We start from the raw sequence: 21,522 nt of genomic DNA, 5'->3' as shown, positions 1-21,522 counted from the left end.
AGTGGTTTCTCAGCTTCTTTGAAGCCGGTGTGGCATTTCACTTTATTGTTGGTTGAATTCTTGAGCAAAACAGTTGGTTTGAGCCTGTTGCGACAGATGCCTCTACTTTGTGTTTTGGTGGCTCTCCGTGCTTTGGTACATAAGAACATAAGAACTGCCATCTCCGGATCAGACCCATGGTCCATCGAGTCCGGCGATCCGCACACGCGGAGGCCCAGTCAGGTATACACCTGATGTAGTTCTACCACCCATATCCCTCTATGCCTCTCATAAGGAGATGTGCATCTAATTTGCCTTTGAATCCTAGCACAGTGGATTCCTTAATAACCTCCTGTGGAAGAGCATTCCAGGCGTTCACCACTCGCTGCGTAAAGCAGAACCTCCTGACATTTGTCCTGGACTTGTCCCCCCTTAGCTTTAAACCATGTCCTCTTGTCCGTGTCACGTTGGACAGTGTAAATAATTTGTTTTTCTGCTCTATTTTATCGATGTCTTTCAGTATTTTGAACGTCTCTATCATGTCCCCTCGCAGCCTCCTCTTCTCAAGGGAGAACAGTCCTAGTTTTTTGAGTCGTTCCTCATATTCCAAGTTCTCCATACCTCTTATTAGCTTCGTTGCTCGTCTCTGCACCCTCTCCAGCAGTTTTATATCCCTCTTTAGTTTGGGAGACCAATGTTGGACACAGTATTCCAAGTGTGGTCTGACCATTGCTCTATAAAGCGGCATTATGACTTTCTCCGATCTGCTCATGATTCCTTTCTTTATCATTCCTAACATTCTGTTCGCTTTCTTTGCCGCTGCCGCGCATTGTGCCGACGGCTTCAGGGTCCTATCTATCAGTACACCCAGGTCCCTTTCTTGTTCGCTCTTACCCAGAGTTGCTCCTGACATTCTATACTCGTGTTCCTTATTCTTACTGCCTAAATGCATTACTTTGCATTTCTCCACGTTGAACTTCATCTGCCATTGCTCTGCCCATTTCTCTAACTGATACAAGTCGCTCTGGAGTTCTTCGCTATCTTTCTGCGTTCTGATTGTCCGGCATAGCTTTGTGTCGTCTGCAAACTTAATGATCTCACTGGATATTCCGTCTTCAAGGTCATTGATATAAATGTTAAATAGGATCGGCCCAAGTACCGAGCCCTGGGGCACACCACTAGTCACTTTCTCCCAGTCTGAGAACTTCCCATTTATGCCCACTCTCTGCTTCCTGTTTTCCAGCCATTTGCCTATCCACCTGTGTATATCTCCCTCTATTCCATGGCATTGTAGTTTCCTGAGAAGTCTTTCATGCGGAACTTTGTCGAACGCCTTCTGGAAGTCCAAATATATTATGTCCACCGGCATTCCACTATCAATTTGCTTGTTCACGGTCTCAAAAAATTGAAGCAAATTCGTTAAACATGATTTCCCTTTCCTGAACCCATGTTGACTGGGTTTCAGCAATTCGTGTATATCTAAGTGCCGGACTATGCTATCCTTGATCAGTGCTTCAACCATCTTTCCAGGGACAGACGTAAGGCTCACAGGTCTGTAGTTGCCCGGTTCTCCTCTTGATCCCTTTTTGAAAATTGGCGTGACGTCGCTATCTTCCAGTCATCTGGTATCTGTCCAGTTCTGATTGTCAGATTGGCGAGTTTTTGCAATAACTCTCCGATTTCAACCTTCAATTCCTTTAAGACTCTCGGGTGAATTCCATCCGGTCCAGGGGATTTGTCACTTTTAAGTTTGTCGATCTGGTAGTATATCTGGTCCAAATCTACTTCAACTGTGGTGAGGCTGTCTTCTATTACTCCACTAAACACTTTCGCAGTTTCTGGTATTTTTGCGGTATCCTCCTCCGTAAAGACGGACGCAAAGAAGGAATTTAGTTTGTCTGCAATTTGTTTATCTTCCTTAATGTACCCTTTTCTTCCCTGATCGTCCAGGGGTCCCACCGCCTCTTTTGTACTAACTGTAGAGGGCACTAAACTGCACAGTGAAAATCTGGATTGGATTCCTTCTGCAGCTATGCGACTAAAGCAAAATAACCCTACTCTCTAGAACAGTGGTATTCAACCTAGTCCTCAGGGACCATCTGACCAGTTGGGTTTTCAGGATATCCACAATGAATATGGATGAAAGAGACTTTGAAAACCTGACTGGCCAGGTGGTCCCTGAGAACTGGATTGAATACCACTGCTCTAGAATGTCTCACCTATCTACTGGAAAAGAGCTTACCAGGGTAAGTACATAATCTCCTCTTTTTTTGAATCCCTTTAGTGAGCAATGTGTGTCTGCTCCTAAATTTTTCTTAAAGCTCCAGCTGCTGGGAAGTTTCAGATTTCTATGGGAAACTTCATATAAATCGGTGAAGTTCCAACGGGTAACAAGACATCTGCAGCTCCCTACTGGTCTTGCTTGAGTATATGGAGTTCTAGCTCTTTAAGGTACCAAGGGAATGTATGTGAAATAAAATTTGTAGATAACGACAGGACCTCTGTTACTTGCATTTTTAATAAACATACAAATAATAAAGCACTTTTTGTAATCGTATGAAAACCAATTAGTTTTAAGGTCTTTAATACCCATTATTAAACACAATAGATCTAGCATGCTTGTTTACAATCCAGTGTTCTGTAATAGCTTATGGTATTGTAATAGAACCAGCAACCCAAGCAGGTCTGATGCCATAAAAGATTAGCAACAACTGCTATGATGAAAGGTAATACTCTTAGTATGGTGGACCCTAGCTTATAATTTTCCTGGTCAGGTCAAATCCAAAACCAAACCTCTGTAGGCTCCAGGAGGATTGTTCCTTTTGCCCAACTGTGTTGGGACTAGCTAGAGAGAATTATGTCTCGTAGTAAAATCTTTAAGCAAGAAAACAAAAAGGCTTTTATCAGTCTGGAATAATCTTTCGGCTCACACAGAGTTGTCACTGTGTGTGCAGCCATGAAGGGTAATTTTATAGCAGGTTGCTTATGTAGGAAGCGCAAAGAGGTGTCCATCTTGTGGCTATTTTATAAAGACAACATAGGCGCCTTTTTTTGTTTAAATAAAATAGCTTCACAAGACATAATACGTAATTATCCCAGGACAAGCAGGCAGCAAATTCTCACATATAGTGACATCATCCATGGAGCCCTGATGCAGACAGCTGCAAAAGCATTTTTGCTTGAAGAACTTGCCTTCCCACCCGATGTAGGGCATGCATCTCCTCAGTTCTCATTTTTCCACGGAGCCATGAAGTCGTTTTTCAACGCTCTGCGTTTAGTTTGCCTTTCTACCGTGGAATTTTTTTATCTTTCTGATCTTTTTTCTTCTTTTTCTCTTAATACTAAAAAAAAAAAAAAAGATTCTTTATTCATTTTCAAAACTTCAATTGTGCAGAAAAGATGATGCATTTACATAAAATATTAATATTACATCACAATAGACTTAATAGAATAAAAACAAGACTTATTTCCTCCCCCACTTTCCAATTAACCAACACCTCATAAAAATATCTGTAAACAACCTATGTATACCTCTTAACCAGTGCCAAAACATACTCCCCTCCTTTCTCTTATTTTTGGCCATTTTTGATGGCAGGGCCTTGTTCTCCGCCTCAGTCTTCGGACTTTGATTTGGCTGAGGCCGTGTTTCCCTCTTTGTCCTGCCTGTTAATTGGCTTCAAAAAGTGTGGCAGGTGCCAGCGTATGATTTCCCTTACACCCTCCCCCCTCCCCCACAAGTGGTGCATCCAGTGCCTAGGACCAGACCATCATGTGGAGTCTTGTTTGCACTGTGCAACACTACAGAAGCGGTCAATCAAAAACCATCTGTTACAGCAGAAGTAGATTTTTTGTATCATGGATGCTGCTTCGGTACCCCCAACATTGCCAGAACTACCGATACCCAAGTTGATGTCGCCATCGACTGTTCCATCAGGTAAGCCAGCTAAGAAGCCACCGTCTTCCCAGACAGGGTCTCAGGCCATAAAGGTACAGAGTTAATATTCTGTACAATTGTCATTTTATAAATACAAATAATACAGAGCAAGGATCAACAAAACCCCTGTCTCCCCTCCCCTTCACATATATCCCCTCTACTCTCAAGAAAACTGAATAAGCCAAATTATTACAGAATGCTACACAGAAATATCATGCTACCGCAGTCACACATCACAGGAATAGTGTTAGGGGAGTGCAACTAGGGCAACTGCCCCCTGGTCAGAGAGAGCCCTAAGCCAGTTGAAGCTAAAGTATTGCCTGGGCATTGCAGTCCCCAGTTATGTCTAATACCAGCTCTAGCAGGATACATATTTCAAATCTGATAACATTCTAATCACAAAATAGAAATAAAATTATTTATTTTTCTAGCTTTTGTTGTCTCTGGCTTCTGCTTTCATCTTCTTTTCACTCTCTTCTTTCCAGTATCTGCCCTCTCTGTCTCTTCAATCCTGCATCTGCCCCTTCCATCCACTGTCTGCCCTCTCCCCCTTCCATATGGTATCTGCCTTCTTTCTATGCTCCTCTCCCCTTTCCATCCAGCCTGCGTCCTGGTGAGACAACTGGGGGTTTTCAAAACCCAGATAAGGGATAAGTTTATACTGAGAGTCCAGTTTCCTAGGGGTTGCTGGCTCAGAGTATGGGGTTTCCAAATTTTTACGATAGGTGTGCTTCAGGATGCCTTTCATAGGAATCTTAAGCAATTCTTTAGGACAGGGGTAGGGAACTCCGGGCCTCGAGAGCCATATTCCAGTCGGGTTTTCAGGATTTCCCCAATGAATATGCATGAGATCTATTTGCATGTACTGCTTTCAATGCATATTCATTGGGGAAAACCTGACTGGAATACAGCTCTCGAGGACCGGAGTTCCCTACCCCTCTCCTAAAGAATTACTTAAGATTCCTATGAAAGACATCCTGAAGCACATCTTCTGTAAAAATTTGGAAACCCCATACTCTGAGCCAGCAACCCCTAGGAAACTGGACTCTCAGTATAAACTTATCCCTTATCCAGGTTTGGAAAAACCCCAGTTGTCTCACCAGTCTCTGGTAGTGGAGTCTACTCTGAAGAAGTCAGCCCCTTCTAAGGTTTATCTACAGTACCATCAGGGCATGAAGGTAGATCAATTTGCAAATTTGGGAGGCGGTTATACCAAGACTCTAAGATGGCCAATAGAGTTTTAAATTATAACTTTTACTTTACATTGTATTTGAAGTACTGGATTAAGACCATGCCAACCTATTTCAAATACTTGCCTTCCCATCGACTACCGGATTTCAGACATATGTACCGCCTCTCACACAGCTCCGGCAGCGTCTACTACATCCTCCTATGATGCCTTTGAGATGTCATCCAGAATTTCAGCAATCTCAATAGCCATGAGACGACTGGCGTAGTTGAGAATCGCAGATATGGACCCTAACCTCCAAGACCGGTTAGCCAACATTCCGTGTCTGGGGGATGAGCTGTTTGGTGACTCTATAGAAAATGCAACGAAAAAGCTCTCCAAGCATGAAAAATCATTTAATTCATTGCTCAGACCAAAAATCAAAGTCTTCAGCCCCTAAAGGGTACAAACAATCTTCATCGTACCAGAGACGCTATCCCCCAAAGTCTGTGCCTTTGTGTAGACCGCCGCAGAAAATGCAACGCCCTCAGAGGGCTCAGACACCTGCTGCTTCCAAGCCAAATCAGCCTTTTTACCATTTTATGCAGAGCATACCTTCAGTCAATATAACGGTCTCCCCCTTTTCCCATCAGAGGTCGTCTAATCCAGTGTTTTTCAACCTTTTTACACCTATGGACCGGCGGAAATAAAATAATTATTTTGTGGACTGGCAAAATACTAAGACTGAAATTTTTTTAAAAAAACCCTGTTCCCGCGAGCTCAGTCCCTGCAAACCTCCCATCCGCACAAGCCTCAGTTATGATTTTATATTGAACGTATTTTATTAAAGAATAAAAAGAAACAATATTCTGTACAATTGTCATTTTATAAATACAAATAATACAGAGCAAGGATCAACAAAACCCCTGCCTCCCCTCCCCTTCACATATATCCCCTCTACTATCAAGAAAACTGAATAAGCCAAATTATTACAGAATGCTACACAGAAATATCATGCTAACAGAATACCGCAGTCACACATCACAGGAATAGTGTTAGGGGAGTGCAACAAGGGCAACTGCCCCCTGGTCAGTGAGAGCCCTAAGCCAGTTGGAAGCTAAAGAAGTATTGCCTGGGCATTGCAGTCCCCAGTTATGTCTAACACCAGCTCTAGCAGGATACATATTTCAAATCTGATACATTCTAATCACAAAATAGAAATAAAATTATTTTTTTCTAGCTTTGTCGTCTCTGGCTTCTGCTTTCATCTTCTTTTCACTCTCTTCCTTCCAGTGTCTACTCTCTCTGTCTCTTCAATCCAGCATCTGCCCTTTCCGTCCACAGTCTGCCCTCTCCCCCTTCCATATGGTATCTGCCTTCTTTCTATGCTCCTCTCCCCTTTCCATCCAGCCTGCGTCCTCTCTCTCCTTTTTACATGATTCATTCCAGTTTCACTGCTCTCTTTATTTTTATCTCTCTTACATCAGATCTAGCATTTTTGTCCCTCTCTCCTTATTTCTCTGCTGACCCCCTTCCCAGCATCAATATCTCTACTTTCTCGTTCCTGTCTCTCCGCTTTCCCTCATCTGATCTCTCCATTCCACCCTGACCACTTCCCCTCCTCTAATCTCCCTGCCAGCTGTTTCCTTCCTTTTTTCTTCCTCCCCTGTCCGACAGTATCCCTTCTCCCTTCCCTCCTCCCCCATCCAACAATAACTCTCTTCCCTACCCTTATCCTCCTTCCCTCCCAGCAGCATCTTTCCTTCTCCCTCCCTCCAGGTCCAGTAGCAGCTCTCTCTTTATCCAGCAGCTTCCAAGCCTCCAACAGTGGTTTCCTTCCCTTCCCTCTGCTCCCGTCCCAGCAGCTCTCAGTACTTGCCTGCAGCAGCGATTCACTTAGGCAGCCTGGGTCCTTTGATGGGTCGCCCCGCCTCTGAGGAAAGAGAAAGTTGCATCATCAGAGGCGGGCCACGACTCAACAAAAGCCCCAAGGCTGCCAAAGTGAATCACTACGCTGATGCAGGCAAGTATTGAGAGCTGCTGGGAGGGGAGCGGAGGGAAGGAAGCTACTGTTGGAGGCTCTTGCCAGCCCTGCACAGACTGGCAGGAATTTTGTGCACCAATCTTACCGGCCCTGCGCAGACCGGCAGGAATTTTCTGTGGACCAGTGGTTGAAGAACACTGGTCTAATCCATTCCTATCACCGCTGGAAATTAATCAGTTCCGATTTCTGGGTTATCACGATTATACAAGAAGGTTATTCTCTTTATTTCCTTCATGTTCCCCCAGATCACCTGCCAAGAGTTTCCTTCCAACCCTTTGCAGGCTTCCCTTCTTCTCCAGGAAGTCATAGCTCTGCTTGTTCTCAATGCCATCGAGAAGGTTCCTTTGCACCAGCAGAAAACGGGGTTTTACTACTGGTATTTCCTTGTTCCGAAGAAGATGGGAGGTCTCCGACCCGATATTGGATCTCAGAGTTCTCAACAAATTTCTTGCCAAGGAAGAGTTTTGGATGCTGTCTGGCATCTTTGTATCCCCTTCTGGATCACAACAATTGGAGTATGCTATCGGGATCTCAAGGAAACTTACATTTACATTCATCCAGCCTCTCGCAAGTTCCTCAGATTTCGGGTGGGAAATCAACATTGCCAATACAAGCTGCTACCTTTTGACCTGGTATCATCTCCCAGAGTTTTCACCAGGTGCCTGGTAGTAGTAGCAGCAGCTTTTATGAAGTCATGAACTCTAGGTTTTTCCATATCTGGACAATTGGCTCATTAAAGACCCTACATCTCAAGAGGTTACTGTAGCGACACAACAGACTATTTTGTTCCTGCAAAATTTGGGATTCGAAATCAATTTTCCCAAATATCAACTGCAGCCCTCTCAGACTCTCCAATTTATTGGAGCTTTTCTAGACACTGTGCAACTCGGAGCATTCCTTCCCCAGCAGCGTCAAGATACTCTCATACAACTTTGCCAACAAGTATCCACCCTTCCTTCACTCTCGGTGAGACACATGATGGTTCTCCTAGGTCACATGGCCTCTTCAGTTCACGTGATTCCTTTTGCCAGACTTCATCTAAGGATTTCTCAGTTGACCCTGGCTTCTCAGTGGTCACAGGCTTTCGACCCGCTCTCCCAGCACATTACAGTGACATCTTCTCTACGGCAATCTATTCAGTGGTGGATGCTCTCTTCCAATAGAGGTTTGCTGTTTCAAAAGCACCCACATTAGAAGGTTCTCACGACAGATTCATCAACCTATACTTGGGGGTTTCATCTAGATGGTCTCTGTACTCAAGGGCATTGGTCCATCACAGATCGTCAAAATCACATCAGTCTGTTGGAACTCAGAGCGATCTTCAATGTTCTCTTTTCAGCATCTTCAAGATCAAGTGGTTTTCATTCGTACAGACAACCAAGTAGCCATGTACTATGTGAACAAGCAGGGAGGAACAGGATCCCTTTTCCTTTGCAAGGAAGCTCAGAAGATTTGGAATTGGCAGTACCTCACAACATCTTTCTGACATGTCTATATTCAGGGATAGAAAAACTCACTGGCAGACAAATTTAAGTCGCATTCTACAACCTCATGAATGGACGCTCGATTCACCGACGCTCCATTAAATTTTTTCTCAGTGGGGAACTCCTCAAATAGATCTTTTTGCATCTCCCCACAACAACAAACTGCCCCAGTTCTGCTCCAAACTCTACTCTCCTCATCGCCTTGAGGCAGATGCTTTTCTTCTGGAATGGACAAACAATTTGCTCTATGTGTTCCCTCCATTTCCACATAGTTTCAAGACACTTGTCAAACTCAAGCACTATGATTCTGATAGCTCCTTGGTGGCCCAGACAACCTTGGTTCTCCCTTCTACTTCAACTCAGCAGCAGAGAACCACTTCCTCTACCAATATTTCCGTCTCTGCTTACACAGAGTCACAGTTCTCTTCATCCCAACCTCTGTAGTCTCTACATCTGACAGCTTGGTTCCTCTTGGCATAACTTCACACCTTCAGTTTTCTCAATCTGTCAGAGACATTTTAGATGCTTCCTGAAAACCTGCCACCAGACAATGTTACAACCAGAAGTGGACTAGGTTTTCTGCTTGGTGCGATCTTCATCACCAGGAGTCTCTGTCTACCTCCTTGTCTTCAGTTCTGGATTATCTATTTCATTTATTTCAATCTGGTCTCAAATCCACCTCAGTTAAGAGTCCATCTCAGTGCAATTGCTGTTTTTCATCAATCACTAGAGGGAAAACCTCTTATCTGCTCATCCTGTGGTTTCCAGATTTATGAAAGGAGGTTTCAATGTCAAACCACCTCCAGTGGTTTGAGATCTCAATGTCGTTCTTGCTAAATTAATGAAGCCTCTATTTGAACCAATGTTTACGGCTCATCTTAAATATCTCACTTGGAAAGTGGTCTTCCTCATCTCTCTCACGTCTGCTCGTAGAGTCAGTGAGTTACAAGCTTTGATAGCGAAACCAACATTTACAGTACTCCATAATGATAAGGTGGCACTCCGCACTCATCCTAAATTCTTACCCAAAGTTGTTACAGAATTTCATCTCGATCAATCCATTGAACTCCCAATTTCCTAAGCCTCATTGTCATCCTGGAGAAACAGCTCTTCATACTCTGGACTGCAAGCGTGCTTTGGCCTACTATTTGCAAAGGATTAAATCACATAGATCTTCTCCACAACTTTTTGTCTCCTTTGATCCTAACAAGTTGGGGCATCCAGTTTTCAAGTGGACAATTTCCAACTGGTTGGCTGCTTGCATCTCGCTTTGTTATGCTCAGGCTAGGCTGCAACTGGAGGGTTGAGTCACAATCAAAGTTAGAGCTGTGGCAGCTTCAGTAGCTTTCCTTAGATCCACTCCTGTGGAGGAAATATGCAAAGCTGCTACATGGTCCTCGGTTCATAGCTTTACTTCTCATTACTGTCTGGATTCCTTTACCAGACGGGATGGCCATTTTGGCCGAACAGTATTACCAAATTTATTCTCCTAAACGCCAACACTCCCCCCACCATCTCTTTCTGGTTAGCTTGGAGATCACCCACTTGTGAGAATATGGTGCCTGCTTGTCCTGGGATAAAGCACAGTTACCTACCATAACAGGTGTTATCCAGGGACAGCAGGCAGATTTCTCACAACCCATCCATCTCCCCTGGTTGGCTTCTTAGCTGGCTATCTGAACTGAGACACCCCTACGTCGGGTGGGAAGGCACTCACGCATGCGCAGTGCGGTCAGTTGCGAACTTTCTAAAGTTCTTCAAACAAAAATGCTTTTTCAGCTGTCCGCCTTGGGGATCTGTGGATGATGTCACCCACATGCGAGATTATCTGCCTGCTGTCCCTGGATAACACCTGTTATGGTAAGTAACTGTGCTTTGTGGATAAATGCAGGTGCGTAACTTTACACATTCTCAGAAATTAATTACTCTTTTGTGCTTCAAATACACACACTTCATAAAAACTTGTATTTTCTGCTTTCATCTACATTTCATCCAAAAACACCTACACCTGAAAGTAGGTGCAAACCTTCATACCTACTTTATGAGTTAAGGTAAGACAGAGTTTACCTTTGAAAAAAAACAAAAACAAATGATAAAATTACCCCCCCTTAAACAGAAACATGGATCTATTGTTAAGGTAACTGTTTAGCATTACATAGTACAGTACATTACTATACTTCAACTATCAACTACACTAGAAAATCAAGTTGCATACCTACAGCCACACTGATGACCCTAGCTATCCATGGAGAAAAATACAAATCTCATCTGGGACAGACTGCTGGCTAAGTGGCAGTGCTACACCTTGCCATACTGGAGACCTGCGAATTTTAAATAGATTTTTGGTCTTTCTGCACTGTAATTTTTCCCTCTGCAGTCTTGCATTATCTTCCTCAGATAGTATTCCTGCATGATTCAGAAGATACTTGTTGGCTTCAGGGCTACGGATGTACTTTCTGCACTGGAGCTCCCAAAGTGGGAGTAACTGTTCTTCCTTGAGCCCTGACTGGCCCCTGGGGCATGGTAGGATCCAAACCAAGATCCCTCATTCTAGATTCCTTCATTCTAGGAGTTTTGACGGAGATTTCGGCAGTTGGAACCCAAGCACAGTACTGGGTAGAGCTTTGGTTTCTTGCCCAGAAATAGCTAAGAAGAAAAAATTAAAAAAAATTAAATTGAATCAGGTTTAGCAGACTGGATGGACCATTTGGGTCTTTATTTGCCATCATCTACTATGTTAGATTATGATATGAATACAATGAGAAGCATCTCAAGAAAAAATGCAACGTAATGCAGTTCTTAAACTGTAGGTTACAAAATCCTCATTTGGGCTCACAAGTATATTGGGGGGCACATACAAAAAATAAATTTCTGGACAGCCGTGTCATTTGCCTGAACCAACCAGGCTGATGCTACATCTAAGACTGCACTGCTCAGCAGGGGATTTAGGGACTGGTGCGAAGCAGATTCATTGTAGGAGGAAGTCTGCTGCCAGAACTAATGTTAAAGCTCGGAGCTGCGTAAATCGTTTTAACCACTGAAACGGGACTGCATTATATCCATAATTTGTGGGTAGCACTGCCCTAAGTGGTTTTAAGAAATTTTATAACCAAGTGTGTAAAGAGTTGTGCGCTTTAAATTTTATTTATTTTTTTTGGGGGGGAGGGGGTGTAGTTAGTGTAGTATTCATGGAAAACATAAATTGTGGTTTCACTTTCCCAATTTTTTTTATTTTTATTTTTTGCATTAAATGACCTGTATTTAGTCACCAATAGAAGGGGAAAACAAAGGTTGTGTTTTTCCTATGGTTTCCATTTTGGTCTTTGTATCTCCTTTGTGTGTACTTTATTGATTTAAGCAAGTTGGGTGGGTGTTGTGAGTTGAGGGGGGGAGAGGTAAAAGTGAGGTATTCCTCTATTCTGTAAAGTTGGCACCTAAATTCTATAGGAGCCGATGTAGAAAGCAATCATGGGTTTACATGCACCAAGTGATGACATAGAGGAATGATGTTCAAGTGTTAGCTCATGCAGGAAACACAGGTTGTATTGAAATATATGCTAATGAACTAATGTAGTCTGCAATGCAGAGAGTGCACTTCCTACTTGTGATGTGTTCACAATGCAAGAAATTTTTCAAGAGGGTCTGGTGTAATATAGAAGGATTTTGCGGAGAGGATTTCTTGTCGGTCTTTAACGTTTAAGTGCTGGCTTTGTCCTGTTATACAAGTAGAAGGAAATCTGTTTGTTTTCAAGGCAGATAGTAAGTAACAAACATGCACATGTCTGAAGAAAACCAACATGAAGACGTCAGTGCCTGCTCTTTTTTGTGCCTAAACGTGAGCATCTCAGAAATATCAAATGCAAACAGTTTGTGCAAGGATGTGTGCTGTCACTTTTGTTTAGTTTGGACATGCACACAAGAAGTCGAGCTTACCACAAAACCTTGGGCACATGCCTCTGGTATATTCCCCTCGCATGTGCTGCAGATTTTTCACACACACAATTTGCATGCAGTTAGCTTCTTGTGTTCTATATTTCACTTGCAGTAGAAGCCATGTACTTTGACATTTGCACATAGCTCTTCTGTGAGCCTTTCTGCATTAGCCCCATACAGCCTAACTGTAATATTGCACATAAGTACAAAGAGAACAAGTTTCCCCTGACCCACGGGGGATGAGGGGAAGAGACAGCCCAACAAGCACACCTAATAAATATTTAGAGTGAATGGAAAGCCCTCAGTCTCACAGCCCACAGTGGGGAACACAGCCCCTAATGCACCTGCTGTCACAGTCATACACTGGGAAGGGTGAAACATCCCCAGGCTGACCCAAGTGAAATTTTAACGTGAATTAACTAGTGTGCTAAAAGTGGGTCAGGGGAGACTTGTTCTCCATACTTTTTCAGTACTCCTCTTACTGGGTTTTCTTGTTGCACATAAATGCAAAGCATGCCCCGCCTATTTTTCCATGGCTATGACTTATTTTGTGGCTCCTAATTATTGCAACAACCTTTTATAGAATATGCACAGACAGATATGCGCATAACATTTAATTGATGTCAATTAGTGTGCATAATTGCTTGTTAGATTAAGTATTGGCTCCAATTAAGTTATGTGAGCACATCAGCTATGTACACCACCATCCTTAGGTGCTATATACAGAACTTGGGGATAGTGCACAACTGCAATGGGGAGGGGGTATATATGAGGGTGATGTAGAGGCAGGTCTGAGGTGTGCCATAGACAATTATGTATACACTCTTACACTGGAGGTGTAGATTTATAGTGACTTAATAGTTCATTACTCCAGTTCCTCTTTTTTCATTGTTTGGTAATAATAATAATAATTTTATTTTTCTATACCGCCATAGTCAAATGACTTCTAGGTGGTTCACATTGAAAGAAGGCTGGACAATTAGCGAATTACAGAATGCAAGAAGAGAAATGTTACATAAGAAATAGGAAATAAGAAATATTATGGATGGGGGCAAGGTGGTTTATAAGTTTAAAATATGTCTAAGTGGATAAATTTGTAATATGTTTAAAATATGTAGTGAATTACAGAATTATGATAGATCTATAGATTCTTGAATGATAAAGAATAATTTGGGTGGGAGAGTTATTGGTCTGTAAGAATATTGTAATATTTTAAGTGATGTCTATAGTGTAAATGTTTTATTTATTGTTCTTCACTTATTGAAATTATTTTAAAAATGAATAAAGATTATTAAATAAAAGAAATAGGGGTTACATGAGAAATTACATCAGGTTTGCATAGGGGAAATATAATAGTGAGTTGGGGGGGGGGGGGGAATTACGACCAGGACGAAGGAAGTCATCATGCTGCTGTGTCGCGCGATGGTTCGCCCGCATCTGGAGTACTGTGTCCAATTTTGGTCACCGTACCTCAAGAAGGACATGGCAATGCTTGAGAGGGTTCAGAGGAGAGCGACGGAAATGGTAAAAGGGATGGAGAACCTTTCTTACGCAGACATAGAAACATAGAACATAGAAAGATGACGGCAGATAAGAGCTACAGCCCATCAAGTCTGCCCATACCATTGACCCCCTTTTAAGTCTACTGGCCCCCTTAACTCTACTGATCTGCTCTATTAAGTCTATATCCTAGCGACCCTATTTATTGGTATGACTCCCGCAGTGATCCCACATAGGTATCCCATTTATTCTTGAAGTCTGGGATACTGCAGGCCTCGATCACCTGTACTGGAAGCTTGTTCCAATGCTCTATCACTCGTTCCATGAAGAAGTACTTCCTGACGTCTCCACGAAACTTCCCTCCCCTGAGTTTGAGCGGATGCCCTCTTGTGTTCGAGGGTCCTTTGAGAAGAAAGATATCATCTTCCACCTCGACCCGTCCCGTGATGTACTTAAATGTCTCAATCATGTCTCCCCTCTCCCTACGCTCCTCGAGAGTATAGAGCTGCAATTTGTTCAGTCTCTCTTCGTACGAGAGACCCTTTAGCCCCGAGACCATCCTGGTGGCCATCCGCTGAACCGACTCAATTCTGAGCACATCTTTACAGTAATGTGGCCTCCAAAATTGCACACAGTATTCTAGATGAGGTCTCACCATGGCTCTGTATAATGGCATCATGACCTCAGGCTTCCTGTTGACAAAACTTCTCTTGATACAACCCATCATCTGCCGTGCCTTAGATGAAGCCTTCTCCACTTGAGTAGCAGTCTTCATGTCTGCACTGATGATCACTCCCAAGTCTCGTTCTGCTGTAGTCTTGGTCAAAGTTTCTCCGTTCAAGGTGTAAGTTCTGCATGGATTTCCATTTCCGAGATGCATGACCTTACATTTCTTGGCGTTGAAGCCCAGCTGCCAGACAGAGGACCAACTTTCTAAAGTACGGAGGTCCTGTTCCATAGTATTCTGCAGATTGTAGCCGTTTATGATAGTGCATAGTTTGGCATCATCAGCGAATAAGGTTACCTTACCTTGAAGCCCTTGAGTCAAATCCCTAATGAATATGTTGAAGAGGAGTGGACCCAGGACTGAGCCCTGCGGCACTCCGCTGGTCACTTCCGACGTTTTGGAGAGGGTACCGTTAACCATCACCCTCTGAAGTCTGCCACTTAGCCAATCTTTAACCCATGCAGTTAGTGTTACTCCTAACCCCATCGATTCCATCTTGTTCAGCAGTCTGCGGTGTGGGACGCTGTCAAAAGCCTTGCTGAAGTCAAGGTATACGACGTCTAAGGACTCTCCTGAGTCCAGCCTTCTTGTTACCCAGTCAAAGAAGCTAATAAGATTGGACTGGCAGGACCTACCCTTGGTGAATCCATATTGACTGGGGTCCCGGAGATTCCCCTCATTCAAGACCGTATCTAATTTATGCTTAATTAGTGTTTCCATGAGTTTACATACTATTGAAGTGAGACTCACCGGTCTATAGTTCGCAGCCTCAGCCTTGCAACCCTTTTTATGCAGAGGAATGACGTTGGCTGTTTTCCAGTCCAACGGAACTTTCCCCGTGCTTAGTGAGAGATTGAAGAGCACGGCCAACGGTTCCGCCAGAACATCTCTCAATTCTCTAAGCACTCTTGGGTGTAAATTGTCCGGTCCCATGGCCTTGTTCTCCTTGAGCCTTGTCAGCTCGCTGTAGACTTCTTCAGGTGTGAACTCAAAATTCTGAAACGGGTCTTCCTCAATTTGTTTTGCCTTCAACTGTGGTCCGTGTCCCGGTGCCTCACAGGTGAAGACTGAGCAGAAATATTCATTTAGTATTTCGGCTTTTTCAGAATCCGCCACCGCGTAGTTTCCGTCCGGTCTTCTAAGGCATACTATGCCGTCTGTGTTCCTTTTCCTATCACTAATATACCTGAAGAAAGATTTGTCCCCTTTTTTAATGTTTTTTGCCAAAGTTTCTTCCACTCGAAGTTCGGACCTGGTCCGAACTTTAGTTTCCCTTCTCTGCGTACGTTTGTAGGAAAGAAATGCTGTTTTCTTCTCCTTAATGAGGTGCGAGATCTCCTCAGTGAACCATTGGGGTTTATTGTTTCTTTGCCGTTTGTCTACCGATTTTATGTAGCGATTAGTAGCTTCGTGTATGGATGATTTCAGGTACGACCACATAGCTTCCACATTACTGGTCTCTGCTTGGTCCTGCAGCGTCTGATGGATGAAATCTCCCATGCGTGTGAAGTCGGTGCCCCGGAAGTTAAGTACCTTTGTTTTTATGATTGATTTAGGGAATCCTTTCCTAAGGTTGAACCATATCATGTTATGGTCGCTGGAGGCTAGCGTATCTCCTACCAAGACCTCTGAGACGCTTTCCCCGTTGGTGAGTACCAGGTCAAGGATCGCCTGGGCTCTAGTGGGCTCCATTACCATCTGTTTTAGTTGTGCACCATTTATGGAGGCCAAAAGCCTCTTGCTGCTACTGGTGGTTGCTGAAAATGTGTTCCAGTCTGCATCAGTCATGTTGAAGTCCCCAAGCAGTACAGTGTCTCCCCTTAGAGTGATATTCTCTATGTCCTCGATTAATTCCGTGTCCATGTCTTCCATTTGTCTTGGGGGTCTGTATACCACACCAAGATACAGGCATTTATTGCCACCTCTTGCCAGGTTAACCCAGAGGGACTCCCCGGTGTATTTGACATCTATGATCCTGGTGGTTTTGATGTCTTCTTTAATGTATAGTGCTACCCCACCACCTAACCTGCCCTCTCTGTCATGACGAAGTAGATTGTACCCCGGTATAGTCATATCCCACCCATGTGAGTCCGTAAACCATGTTTCGGTTATTGCCACCACGTCTAGGTTGGCATCCCTTATTTCAGTTTCCAGCTCTAGAATTTTATTGCCTAAACTGTGAGCATTAATATACATGGCCCTCCACACATTGTGTTTGCTAGGTCGCTGTAAGGCATTTTCCACCTGAGTCTGTGTGGCTCCTAGAGAACTGTTTGCTATGTGTGCCCTTACCTTGGAAGCAGAGTGTCGACTCATCCCATCAGGATAGTTCCTTTCCGCACCAGTACATGAGTAGGTACCCTCCCCCAACTTACCTAGTTTAAAGCCCTACGAAGCAGGCGGGCTAGTCGGTGTCCGAAGATGTTCTTACCTCTGCTGGTCAAGTGGAGTCTGTCTGGTCCCAGAAGTCCTTGCAACGCCTCTCCATGATTCAGGAATCCAAAGTTCATATCCCGACACCATCCTTGTAGCCATTCGTTGGTTCTTAGGATACATTCATCTCTGGCTCTTCCCTTGCCTCTGACTGGGAGGATTGAAGAGAAGACCACCTGCGCACCAGTCTGCTTCAGCCTCACACCCAAGGCTCCGAAGTCTCTGGCGATGGTCTCCTGGGTGTTCCTTGCAGTGTCGTTCGTACCTATGTGGATAAGAAGCATAGGAAAATGATCATGAGGTGTGAGTAGTTTACCCAGGTTGGTGGTGACGTACCGTATCTTGGCTCCAGGTAGACAGCAAACCTCTCTCGAGAGTGTATCCGTTCTACAGATTGGTCCCTCGGTGCCCCTCAGCATGGAGTCCCTAATGACTATTACTCTGCGCTTCTTTCGTTGTGGGGGGGGGGAGTCGGTCATCAGATGGAGCTGCTTGTTGGGTCTGCTCCTGTTCTTCGTGTTGGGTCTGTTCTTGTTTGTCGTCGGCAGCTTCTTCTTGGAGAATCTGGAATCTGTTCCTCAGGACGAGGTGAGGGGTTGACGTAGGGTTGGCCTGTTGGGGAGAAAAAAATAGGATGAAGAAATTGTTTGCCTTTGCCTGTGGAAGAGGTCACCAGCTGCCAGGTGTCATTGTCGCTGGCCATTGCCTGTATCCCAAATGTCGGTTTCAAAGCTGATGATTTGGGCATCTCGAGAATGGACTTGTCGTGGGCATGTTCTGTGACTTGAGACAACTCCTGAACGACTCCATCGATGTAGGCTTCATCCTCGCGGATGCTCCTCAGGCATTCCACCTCTTCCCTGAGACTCCACAGTTCCTGCATGAGGGCCTCATCCAGCTGAGTGGCTTCCTCTGTCTGCATGGAGACTGTAGTGTAATGCCGAGGGATGGACTCGGTCTTCACGAAGACCTCTGTCCTTCGTCCTGGATCCTCCTCCCTCTGCACGCCGTCCGTGATCTCCTCCTGGTTTCCCATGGTGGCTGGAATGCTGGAATTGATTGTAGCCTTGGCGCTTCTAGTCCTCCCTGCCATTTCCAAGTTGTGATTTAGGTCTGCCTGTTAGAGAAAAAAAACAAAAAAGAGAGAGAAAGTTAGAAATAGCCGACTGAGTGCTAGTGTGAGATTGCGAGAGATATTGATGTCTGAGAGATTAGTGAGTCTGAGAGATTAATGCGAGATTGAGAAGGTTTGGATTGTCTGAGAGATTAAAAAGTTAGGAGCTGAGAGTGTATGAAGGGGTGGCTGTCTGTGAGTTAGTGTGAGAGTAGCAAGTTTGTGTGAAGTACGAGGGTTTGTGAGATTAGGGGGAGGGTATAGGTTAAAGGGATAGGATGCTGCTCTAAGATATCCTAGTTGAGTGTAGTTTGGCTCTCCTCAAGGCTCTTCGCAAAGGCACTCTCGCTAAGGCGAGCGCCTTTGCCGCTCGCCTTCGCCGTGCGCCGAACGGCTGGGCGGCGTTGGCTCCCTTCTTCTTAAAGGGGGAGCCCGGGCCCGATGCAACCTGTGACGTGGGTGGGGGGGGCGGAGTCTCTCCCTGGAAAAGCGGAGACTCAGAGGAGACATGATAGAGACTTTCAAGATCCTGAAAGGCATAGAGAAGGTAGAGAGGGACAGATTCTTCAGCCTATTGGGAACCACAAGAACAAGGGGGCACTCGGAGAAATTGAAAGGGGACAGGTTTAGAACCAATGCCAGGAAATTCTTTATCAGGACACCTGGAATGCGCTTCCAGAGGTTGTAATAGTACTCTACCAGGCTTCAAGGAAGGATTGGATAATTTCCTGAAGGACATGGGGGTTGAGGGATACAGATAGAGGTAGAAATAAGTTAAATAAGGGCTTACAGAGAAGGCTAAGGGGATTAAAAGGACTTAGACGCCAGTCACCTTACAGGACCTGATGGGCAGCCGCGGGAGCGGACTGCTGGGCGCGATGGACCTCTGATCTGACCCAGCGGAGGCACGGACCTTTTTAACTAGAAGTTTCTAGTTGGCCGCACCGCGCGTGCGCGAGTGCCTTCCCGCCCGACGGAGGAGTGCGTGGTCCCCAGTTAGGATAAGCCAGCTAAGAAGCCAACCCGGGGAGGAGGGTGGGACGTAAGAATATCTGCCTGCTGTCCCTGGATAACACCTGTTACGGTAAGTAACTGTGCTTTATCCCAGGACAAGCAGGCAGCATATTCTTTACGCATGGGTGACCTCCAAGCTAACAAAGAGGGAGGAGGGATGGTTGGCCATTAGGAAAATAAATTCTGAAGTACAGATTGGCCGAAGTGCCCATCCCGTCTGGAGAAGGTCATCTGTTTAGGCGATGAATTTGTCAAATAGAATGGTTTTAATTGATTTTCGGAATGCGCCGTAGGTCTGCCTGGCTCTGTTTATGTTGTTTCCCAGCCAGGATTGCTGTCTGCTTGCTTGGAATATTAAGGTTCTGTCCAGAAAGGATTTGTATTTGCAGCCTTTAGAGGAATACCTCACTAATATGTGTAAGTGCTAGTTAGTGCCAATTAGTTAAGTACAAATAATTTTCAGTAATGGAGGTAAGTGCTAATTTAGGTTTAAACAAATAATTGAAATTACTCAGGTAGGTGAGGTATTTTATAAAGTACACACCATTTATAGAATCAGGGAGCAGGTACTTTTACCTCTCCCTCCCCTACAACTCACAACCCCCCAACTTGCTTAAATCAATAACGGACACACAAAGGAGATACAAAGACCAAAATGGAAAGCATAGAAAAACCACAACCTTTGTTTTCCCCTTCTATTGGTGACTAAATACAGGTCATTTAATGCAAAAAATAAAAAACATTTAAATCAAATTGGAAAGTGAAACCACAATTCATGTTTTCACAATTTTGTTTTTAATGAATACTACACCCTCTCTCCCCAAAAAATAAATAAATAAAAATTAAAGCACACAACTCTTTACACACTTGGTTATAAAATCTCTTAAAACCAATTAGGGCAGTGCTACCCACAAATTATGGATATAATGCAGTCCTGTTTCAGTGGTTAAAATGATTTACGCAGCTCCGAGCTTTAACATTAGTTCTGGCAGCAGACTTTCTCCTACAATGAAGCTGCTTCGCACCAGTCCCTAAACCCCCTGATGAGCAGTGCAGTCTTAGCTGTAGCATCAGCCTGGCTGGTTCAGGCAAATAACATGGCTGTCCAGAAAGGATTTGTATTTGCAGCCTGTGATCTTTGGATATGTAAAGATGTTTCGGTTTCTGGTTGTTCGTGTGGGTTTGTGTACAGCATACAGCAGGTGTTAGTGGTTGCATGTACATTTTAGGCATGTGTTTTGCCAACAAGCTAGTATGCTAGTAGTTTTGGCATGTAATTTGACCCTTATAGAATACTGGTTTAGCACTCACTTTATGGGCACAGAATTCTGGAGCCATATAGAATTGCCCCCCATGGTGGGTAAGGATGCAAGACACAAATCTGAGCGTGGTTTGTATTTGACAGTATCTACTGAGACTGAAAAATTGCTGTGCAATCAGTCTTCCATTTACAGCATGAAATACTGTTCTTTAGCACTCTCCAGACCAGTAGAGATTAATCTTTACGAATGGGTATATATCCAATCATGACCAGCAGGTGGAGACTGAAAACAAAACTGTGGGACAGTATATAATATACTCCCTTCTCTATTTACATCGGTCTTCTTTCAGTCTCCAGCAGGTGTTGAGTGATCTGTACCCATCTCCCTTGGTAGGGCTGTTGGAATTTGTTTAGGGGGTTTCTAGTCCCTGTTTTTGGCCGGACAGAGCTTGGGCGGGCCCTGTTTGGGGGTCCGTCCGACCTCGGGGGTGTCAAACCCGGCGGGTCTCGAGCGGGGTCCCTCCCCCCACTTCCTCCACCTCCCCACATTTTTTTAGAGGAGCCTCAGCAGTAAGCCTTGCCCCCTAAATCAAGCAAGGCATATTGCTTCGAGAGCCTGTGGAGTCTGTTCTGTAAAAAAAAAAAAAAAAATCCTGAGGTAGTGCCGGTCTGAAGGGTTGTTTCCCTTTAAGAAAACTGTATTTTACTGTATTTTTTCATCTAACCGGCACTTTTTTCTAGCTAGGTCGCGTATGGAGCAATTGTGCCCTTCTCCGGGGGAGTGGGACACAATTAGGTCCAGCCGCGAGGCACTCGCGGCCGGCCTGAACTCGGCGGTTTGGGTCGGTGAGGTGGTGGAGCTCCGTCGGCAGCGGCTGCAGGCGCCTAGAGCTCCCTGCCGATGGTGCCTCGCGAGTCGGCTGGGAGCAGT

Source organism: Geotrypetes seraphini, chromosome 11, assembly GCF_902459505.1.
Source record: "Geotrypetes seraphini chromosome 11, aGeoSer1.1, whole genome shotgun sequence".
NCBI classification, from domain to species: domain Eukaryota; kingdom Metazoa; phylum Chordata; class Amphibia; order Gymnophiona; family Dermophiidae; genus Geotrypetes; species Geotrypetes seraphini.
This window is presented reverse-complemented; position numbering follows the sequence as displayed.